Source organism: Notechis scutatus, chromosome Z (genome assembly GCF_049901735.1).
Source record: "Notechis scutatus isolate UNSWTSFEM ecotype Mainland chromosome Z, rNotScu1.2, whole genome shotgun sequence".
Lineage (NCBI taxonomy): Eukaryota > Metazoa > Chordata > Lepidosauria > Squamata > Elapidae > Notechis > Notechis scutatus.
The window spans coordinates 90,256-98,387 of NC_142025.1; the positions used below are offsets into that span (position 1 = coordinate 90,256).

Here is an 8,132-nt window from a genome sequence, read left to right on the forward strand (position 1 = left end):
TGACCGAATTTCCAACAGCGCTGGAAAAAAAGGGACTTAGGATGGTATTTCATCCTTACGATAGTGGCGGCCTCCCGGCATCTCCCCATTCCCCTTTTTTGGAGACCTCCTGACCAGCAAGTCCGATTCACTTAACGCCCGTGTCATCGACAGGACAACGATCGGCTTAAACTGCCGTGAGAAGAAACGACATGAAAAAGGGTGCCAATTGGGTGGAACAAATGGCTCACTTTGCAATGTGGGCTCTGTTGCGGTCATAAGTCAAAGATGACACCCCTCCACCCCACCCTTCCATGGGGGGGGTGTCTTCTCCATTAGCTAAAGGTTGGAGGGGTGGTGAACACGACATTCGTTGTATCGTTTATTCCTCGTCCGCCACAGAGCGCCGTATCAGCTCTTGTCGTCCTGCACAGCGTCTCGGGAGGCAGGAACAGGCCGGTCCTTCTGGCTCGGGATTTGAAACCAGTTCCCCAGGACCCACCCACCCACCTACCCACCCCCAAAAAATCTGAAGATGTAAAGAGTCCACAAAGTCACCGGTCCAAGACGCGGGCAAAGTCCTCAGCCGCCACGTTGCCTTCGTTCTTGAGGTCGGCGAAGACCTGCGTGAAGTAGTGTGGGTCGGCGTTGATCCTCAACATTTGGGCACTCATGGCGTGGATGATGTGGAGGCAGCGGTTCCAAAAGACATCCTTGGAGGCTTCCACCAAGAAGGGCTTGAGAGGGTAGGAGATCTCGTTGCCCATGTACGAGTAGGACAAGTAGAGGCAGGTGAGCAAGGCCGCCTGGAGGTCGTGCTCGTTGCCCACCAGGTCTCCGTCGATCATCTCCCGGCACAGCAGGTAGACAAAGACCACGTTGGCCGGCGTGACAAAGGCCTGGTCCTGCCAACCTTGGAGCAGCAGGGAGCGGTCCACGCTCCGGAGCCACAGGATGGGCTCTGTCGGGGACAGGTGCTTCAGGCGGTAACACCGCCCGGCAGAGAAACTCACCCAGGCATTTCAGCAGCTCACTGGTCGACGCCTGGACGATGACCCGCCGGGGGACGAGGACCCACCGGGCTTCAGCAAAGAGCCGGTGGTGGCAGGAGGCTCCTTGGTGTTGAAGGGCGGCCCGCCCCCTCATAGCCGGCAAGATTGGCGCAAGAGAGCGACTTCTGGAGGTTCTCGTGGTTGAGGTGGGCCACCTCCTTGCCTGGTGGGACGTTCTTGCCCGGGAGGGCGCCGCCAGCTTTGCCTCGGGAGCCCCGCTTTTTAGTGGAGGCCACCAACCTCTTCCATGTCAGGGCCGGGATGAACATGGAGGGTCTCTTGAGGGTTTTGTCCGCCTTCTGCACGCTTCCCTTGCCGCCGGGGGAGTGGGCCAGCGAGCTAGTGGAGCCCTCCTCGGGAAGGCTGGCTTTGCCGCCACCGCTAGGCGAGAGGGATAGCACGGTGCCCATGGCAGAGGCACGGACCGGGGCAGCAGAGGCGGAAACGTGGGGTGGCGGGGAGTCGCAAAGGCTCTGCTAAGCTCTGTCTGCCGGGCCCCACATGGTCAAAAGAGTGGAGTGCCCGGCTCAGCCTCGCGGCCCCCAAATCAGGGGTCCCCGGCCGCCCCCCGAAGGCGGAGGGGCGGCATGACAAGGGGATCTAATCCCGGTGCGGGGAAACGTGGAAAGGGAGCTCAGCCAGCCGGACAACTCCGGATGCCTATTAAGGTCCAGAGCCGAAGCGCTTCTCCGCAGCTACGCCCGACCTGCTCCGCCACTGCTCTCCTCTACGCTAGGTAGCATCTCCCCTCTGTCCGCTGCCCCCGGTGCATTTTCTTCCCCGGGCATCCCGTCTCTCTCTCTCTCTCTCTTCTTTTTCGGCTCCCCCGCGCGTGCCGTTGCGCTCCGGTCCCCGGGTTGCCGCAGAATCTCCTCCGCCCGTTTCGTCCCCTCGGCTCCAGACGCCGCCCGTGAGAAAATAAAATAAAATAAAATAAAATAAACCTGGCTGGCGATCGGCAACCCTCCTTTTTTTTCCTCAGCTCCGGGTGCAGATGCGCAAAAGGAACCGCAGCCGCACGGAGGGCGAGGCGTCGGAAGGGAGGGGGAGGGAAAGAAAGGAAGGATGGGCGCGGGTGGGCGCGGGACGCGTGGAATTGCAAATGGGGAAGGGTGGCGGCGGCGGCGGGGGCTACAGCGGAGACCCTCCCCTCTCCCTGGCTTCAGCGACAGAGGGTTTAAGGGTCTGCAGTTGGGAAGAGGATGGGGAGGGATGCTCAGCGTGGGATCTGCGTGGGGGGACGGATCCCCCTTGTCTCGCCCCCTCCCACGTGGATTGAAAGAGGGGAGGGAGGGGAGAATCCTCGGTGGATTCTGAGTGTTTGGGGGGTCTGTGTGGCAAGTAAGGGGTTTCACTGTTCCCTCCCTCCCTCCCCTCCCCTTGGTTGGGGGTCCTAAGTGGGGGGAAGAAGAGGGGAGTCTATCCCCTGGCTACCCTGCGAGAGGATTTGGGGGCTCCCTCTCATCCAAAACTGAAAAGAACATTTCCCCTCTGCTTTGAAAGCCGGGCGTGGGGAAAAAAAATACCCTCCAAATCTTGTGGCCATGAGCTGCACCAGGATAAGATCACATAGCATTAAATTAAATATCTTATCTTTCTATCTATCTATATAAAAGCGAAAGAACACCCCCCCCCCATCATCACAAAATCCCCCGAACCGTAAAGCCTACAAACTTAACATTTGGCCCAGATGTTCCTCTTGGCTTCTAGGGGCTCACGAAGAAAGGATTTTTCGAAAGGACCCTGGGACCATTAGTATTTCCTTAGTATTTCTTCTACAGCAATTAACACGCTCTGATGCTAAGGAGTTCTACTCCCCCTCCCCACCTGAAAAGAAATCTGCTCCAAATGCAAAACACAAGCAGAGGAATTTCAGTTTCAGTTTTAGTTTCACAGCACCAAGCAGCTTTAGTACAGAGCAGTTGAGCTAAGCCACACCCAGGCTCCTTGCTGTCTCCTTGCTCACCCAGCAGATACGGTTTCAGTTTCCAAACAGCCCTCCACTCTCTCACACACTGACAGGACGCTAGCTAGATGAATACCGATGGATGCTGGTAGGCAGAAGCAGAATTTTCCCTCCTTATTTTCCTCCCCCAAAACTAAGCCCTACCACATAGTTTAGTAGCGAAGTACAGGGATCGAGCTAGTTTGCAATATATTTAACGTCCTCGCCTTTACGACTGACACAGTGATGAGATTAAAATTCGGTGGGCGTGTATATAGAGGACACTTGGAGCATCCCGGGGGTTACAGGATTGACATTTGTGCCAAAAGGAAAGTAAATGGATTCACTTAATGATAACCTGATTCATTTAATGACCATGAGGATTCACTGAATGACCACACGGATGTGTGGAGTGACGGGAGGCAAAACAGGTGATGAAATCAGGTGCCGCTCTCTGAAAAAAGTGGATATGGGTCTGTTTGGGGTGGTCGTAGAAGCCGTCGTAAGTTGAGGACTGACAATTGGGGCTGTCCACGCAAGGGGAGCAAATGAGATGGCTGCTGGGACTGCCCGATGGAAGGGCTGGCAGCAGGCCTGCAAGACAATTGGGCCCAAAATGCCTGTCATTAAGTGAGACAATGGTTAGTGAGTTTGGCCCCGTGCTTTCTTGCCTCCGTTGTTAAGTGAATCCCTGCAGTTGTTCAGCGAGTCACCCGCTCGGGAAGTGGATCTGGCATCCCACTGGGCTTGGTGGGTAAGACATTGTAAAATGAGGACCCACGGGACCAAGGCGGCCATCACTCAGTGAACAGTCATATGTCGAGGACCTTAGGACCCAGCCGCCATCGCAGATCAGGGAAACTGCAACAGCCGTCCCTTTTTTTCAGGGCTGTGGTCGCATTGAAACAGTCACTCAACGAATGAACGGTCGTAACTGGAGGATCAAGTATTGAACTTGAAAAGAAGGTGAGACTCCCAAGCGAAATATGACGCGGTTGTGACACGCGATGAGATCCTGTCGTGTTGGGGTTGGCATGAAAAATTGTGATTAGACACAAGCAAGATGATTGATTGATTGACTGACTAACATTTATTTATTTATAAATTTTTTATTTCTTATTTATTTGTATTCTGTCTTTTTGGGGGGGCAAAAAACTCAAGGTGGTAAATATATCCATGCCTAGAACTCACAGTCTTCTGCTGATTGGCTCAAAGTCACACAGCTGGCTTTGATACCTAAGGCGGGACTAGAACTCCCAGTCTCCCAGTTGATTGGTTCAAAATCATCCAGCTGGCTTTGATACCTAAGGCGGGACTAGAACTCCCAGTCTCCCAGTTGATTGGTTCAAAATCATCTGGCTGGCTTTGATACCTAAGGTGGGACTAGAACTCCCAGTCTCCCAGTTGATTGGTTCAAAATCATCTGGCTGGCTTTGATACCTAAGGCGGGACTAGAACTCCCAGTCTCCCAGTTGATTGGTTCAAAATCATCTGGCTGGCTTTGATACCTAAGGCGGGACTAGAACTCCCAGTCTCCCAGTTGATTGGTTCAAAATCATCTGGCTGGCTTTGATACCTAAGGCGGGACTAGAACTCCCAGTCTCCCAGTTGATTGGTTCAAAATCATCCGGCTGGCTTTGATACCTAAGGCGGGACTAGAACTCCCAGTCTCCCAGTTGACTGGTTCAAAATCATCCGGCTGGCTTTGATACCTAAGGCGGGACTAGAACTCCCAGTCTCCCAGTTGATTGGTTCAAAATCATCCGGCTGGCTTTGATACCTAAGGCGAGACTAGAACTCCCAGTCTCCCAGTTGATTGGTTCAAAATCAGCTGGCTTTGATACCTAAGGTGAGACTAGAACTCCCAGTCTCCCAGTTGATTGGTTCAAAATAATCCGGCTGGCTTTAATACCTAAGGTGGGACTAGAACTCCCAGTCTCCCAGTTGATTGGTTCAAAATCATCCGGCTGGCTTTGATACCTAAAGCGGGACTAGAACTCCCAGTCTCCCAGTTGATTGGTTCAAAATCATCCGGCTGGCTTTGATACCTAAGGCGGGACTAGAACTCCCAGTCTCCCAGTTGATTGGTTCAAAATCATCCGGCTGGCTTTGATACCTAAGGCGAGACTAGAACTCCCAGTCTCCCAGTTGATTGGTTCAAAATCAGCTGGCTTTGATACCTAAAGTGAGACTAGAACTCCCAGTCTCCCAGTTGATTGGTTCAAAATAATCCGGCTGGCTTTGATACCTAAGGTGGGACTAGAACTCCCAGTCTCCCAGTTGATTGGTTCAAAATTATCCGGCTGGCTTTGATACCTAAGGCGGGACTAGAACTCCCAGTCTCCCAGTTGATTGGTTCAAAATCATCCGGCTGGCTTTGATACCTAAGGCGGGACTAGAACTCCCAGTCTCCCAGTTGATTGGTTCAAAGTCACCCAGCTGCTTTTTGTGCCAGAAGCAGGACTAGAACTCCTATTCTCCCAGTTAATTGGCTCAAAGTCACCCAGCTGGCTTTGATACCTAAGGCGGAACTAGAATTCCTGGGCACCTCTTTTCTAGGTGGTGACTTAACCACTTTCCTTTCTAATCCTTAACATCAAGGACGTTGTCCTCAGCTTACCAGCCATGACTGGGTGCACAATTTCTCTGGCCAAGCAAAGCTGTTGTTCAATGAGTCCTGCCCGCTCCTCCTCCAAATATGTTCCTTTTGCTCCCTGTCATTAAGTGAATCAACCCAGGTGTTCAGGGAATCATGCCTTGGGGAAATCACGTCACCCTGGGATGTGGCAACTGGATTAAGTACATGCCAGTTTCCCGGCTTCTGAATATTCTATCACATGACCCCACCCTCCTCTCTGGCAGCCCTGCAACAGTTGTAAATCCAAATCAGGGGATTTTTTCCCCCCCATTTTTTTTCTTCCACAGCTGTTTGTTCCCTAAATGAGAGAAGGGGGGGGGGGCAGAGCCGGATCCCTGGCACTCAGCAGGATGGGACTTTTAGCCCCCCAGACTTCCCCAAAAAGCCATGTGGGGGTTGAGGGAAGCAGCTATTGGAAGATAATGAAGGGGATGTTGGTTTATTTTTGTCGCCTCCTTTTTGCGTGTGTTAAAAATAGGTTGTTGATGTTGCCTTCTGGCGGAGCGTCTATTTTTTGGAGCGGGGGCAGATTCGTCACCCAGGGGTGGGGAAGGAAGAGTGGGGCGGTGTGGGGTGCTGGGAAGGCACCGACATTCCCAAGAGGAAAACAAACCAGGATCAAGGCCTCTTTTTTTTTCCAGCTCGAAGAGGAGATAGAGGAGGAAGACTATTGAATCCTTGAGGGTCTCTAAGGTGGGTGGTTTTCTCGCAGACGTCTCTGGACCCAACTAGGGAATGTCATCATAGCTAGAAGGGAGAGGGGGTTGGGAGAGAGGAGGAGGAGGAGGAAGACTAAAGAGTCATTGAGGCACATCTGGGGAACATCCTTGGGAGCTTGCCGAGTGTTGGCGTTGCTGAAGTCGCTATTTGGTCCACATAGAAAAGCATTTGTGTCAAAGAGGAAGCAAAAACGAACACACGCAAAGAACACCTGGAACACAGAACGACCAAGTTGGAAGGGGCCTTGGAGGTCATCTAGTCCATCCCCCCTGCTCCAGCAGGAGACCATTAAACAATCCTAGAGTTGGAAGGGATCTTGAAGGTCATCCAGTCCAACCTCCTCCTTGAGCAGGAGAGCCTTAAAGAATCATAACGTTGGAGGGTATCTTGGAGGTCATCAAACCCGAGCTCGAGCAGGAGACACATACAGAATCATAGAGTTGGAAGGGACCTTGGAGGTCATCTATTCCAACCCCCTGCCCGAGCAGGAGACCTTCTACCATTCCAGATAGAGGTTGCCCGATCTCTTCTCTGAAAACCTCCAGTCATGATGGAGCAACCCAATAATCTCTAGATGCGAGCCGTTCCCCCGATTACACAACCACACAACCCTACGCATATTTTGACCTGAAAGCAGAACCTTAAGAGATTTGTCTATCCTAGTTTGAGACCAGGGTCAACCCGGTTTGACTGAACCGCTTGCTAATTTTATCATTTTTAAATCCCACCCCTGGCTGGCCCCGCCCTCCCCTCCCAGGAGGCCCCCTGTGGCCCATTTTGGATGCCAGGTAAGTGCAGGGAAAACACCCCCCTGCCACAGGGCAGGACGACTAGGCCATGCCCACCTTGGCCACACCTACGCAGCAGAGAACTGGTTGCTAAATTTTTGACACCCCCTTAAGACCCTTTGGATGTGGTCGATAATCCCCCCAAGAAGCTGGTTTGCTCTTCTTCTGTGAAGATCAAAAGGGGCGCTGTTTATAGATAAAGTGAAAACAGAAGGCTTGCACCGCCACCTGCTGGTCGCAACCTGTCACAGTCAAAAAATAAATGAATAAATGAATCAAGTTTTTAAACCCTCGAATGGCAACCGGCAAATGGGGGATCAGGGTGTTTTCTGCTGCTAAGCAAAGCGGGGGCCCGATGGGATGAGCTGTGTGGCCAAGGTCATTAAGTGAATCCTAGCCGTTGTTAAGTAAATAGTGTGAAGCCTGCCGCTTTGTCAAGGTGTCCAAATTTGGTTCATGGGACCAAGGAGATACGGCTGTTTGGTCGTAAGGGTGAGGACTGTTCTAAGCCGCTGTTTTTCAGGGATGTTGCTAAATGAATGGTTGGCTAGGGAATTCTGGGAGATGAAGTCCTCCCCTTTTAAAACATGCTTGTCTCCTTCCCTTCTTCTCTCCTCCTTTTCCTCCTTCCCTCCTCTCCCATTCCTTCCCTTTTGTCCCCCTCTCTCCTTCCTCCCTCCTTCCTCCTTTTCCCTTTTTTCCCTTCTTCTCTACTCCTTTTTCTCCCTCCTCTCCCATTCCTTCCTGTCTTCTGTTCCCCTTTTCCTTGCTCCTCCCCATTTTTCCCTCTACCCGTTCCTTCCTTCCCTTTTTTCTCTTTTTTCTTCCTTTTGTCATTTCTTTTTCATTCATTCTTTTCTTCCTCCCTCCTTCCCTCTCCCATTCCTTCCCTTCTTTTCCTATTTTCCTTCCTTCCTTCCTTCCTTCCTTCTCTTCTCCTTCCTCTCCTCCTATCTCCTTCCTTCCCTTCTTCTCTCCTCTTTACCTTCCTTCCTCCTCTCCCATTCCTT

The 8,132-nt window shown here is 52.2% G+C and overlaps 1 pseudogene; it reads right to left on the minus strand.

The window, feature by feature from the left end:
- Positions 1-514: 514 nt before the first annotated feature.
- LOC113423573 (cyclin-dependent kinase 5 activator 1-like) lies at positions 515-1,831 on the minus strand (annotated as a pseudogene).
- Positions 1,832-8,132: the final 6,301 nt, after the last annotated feature.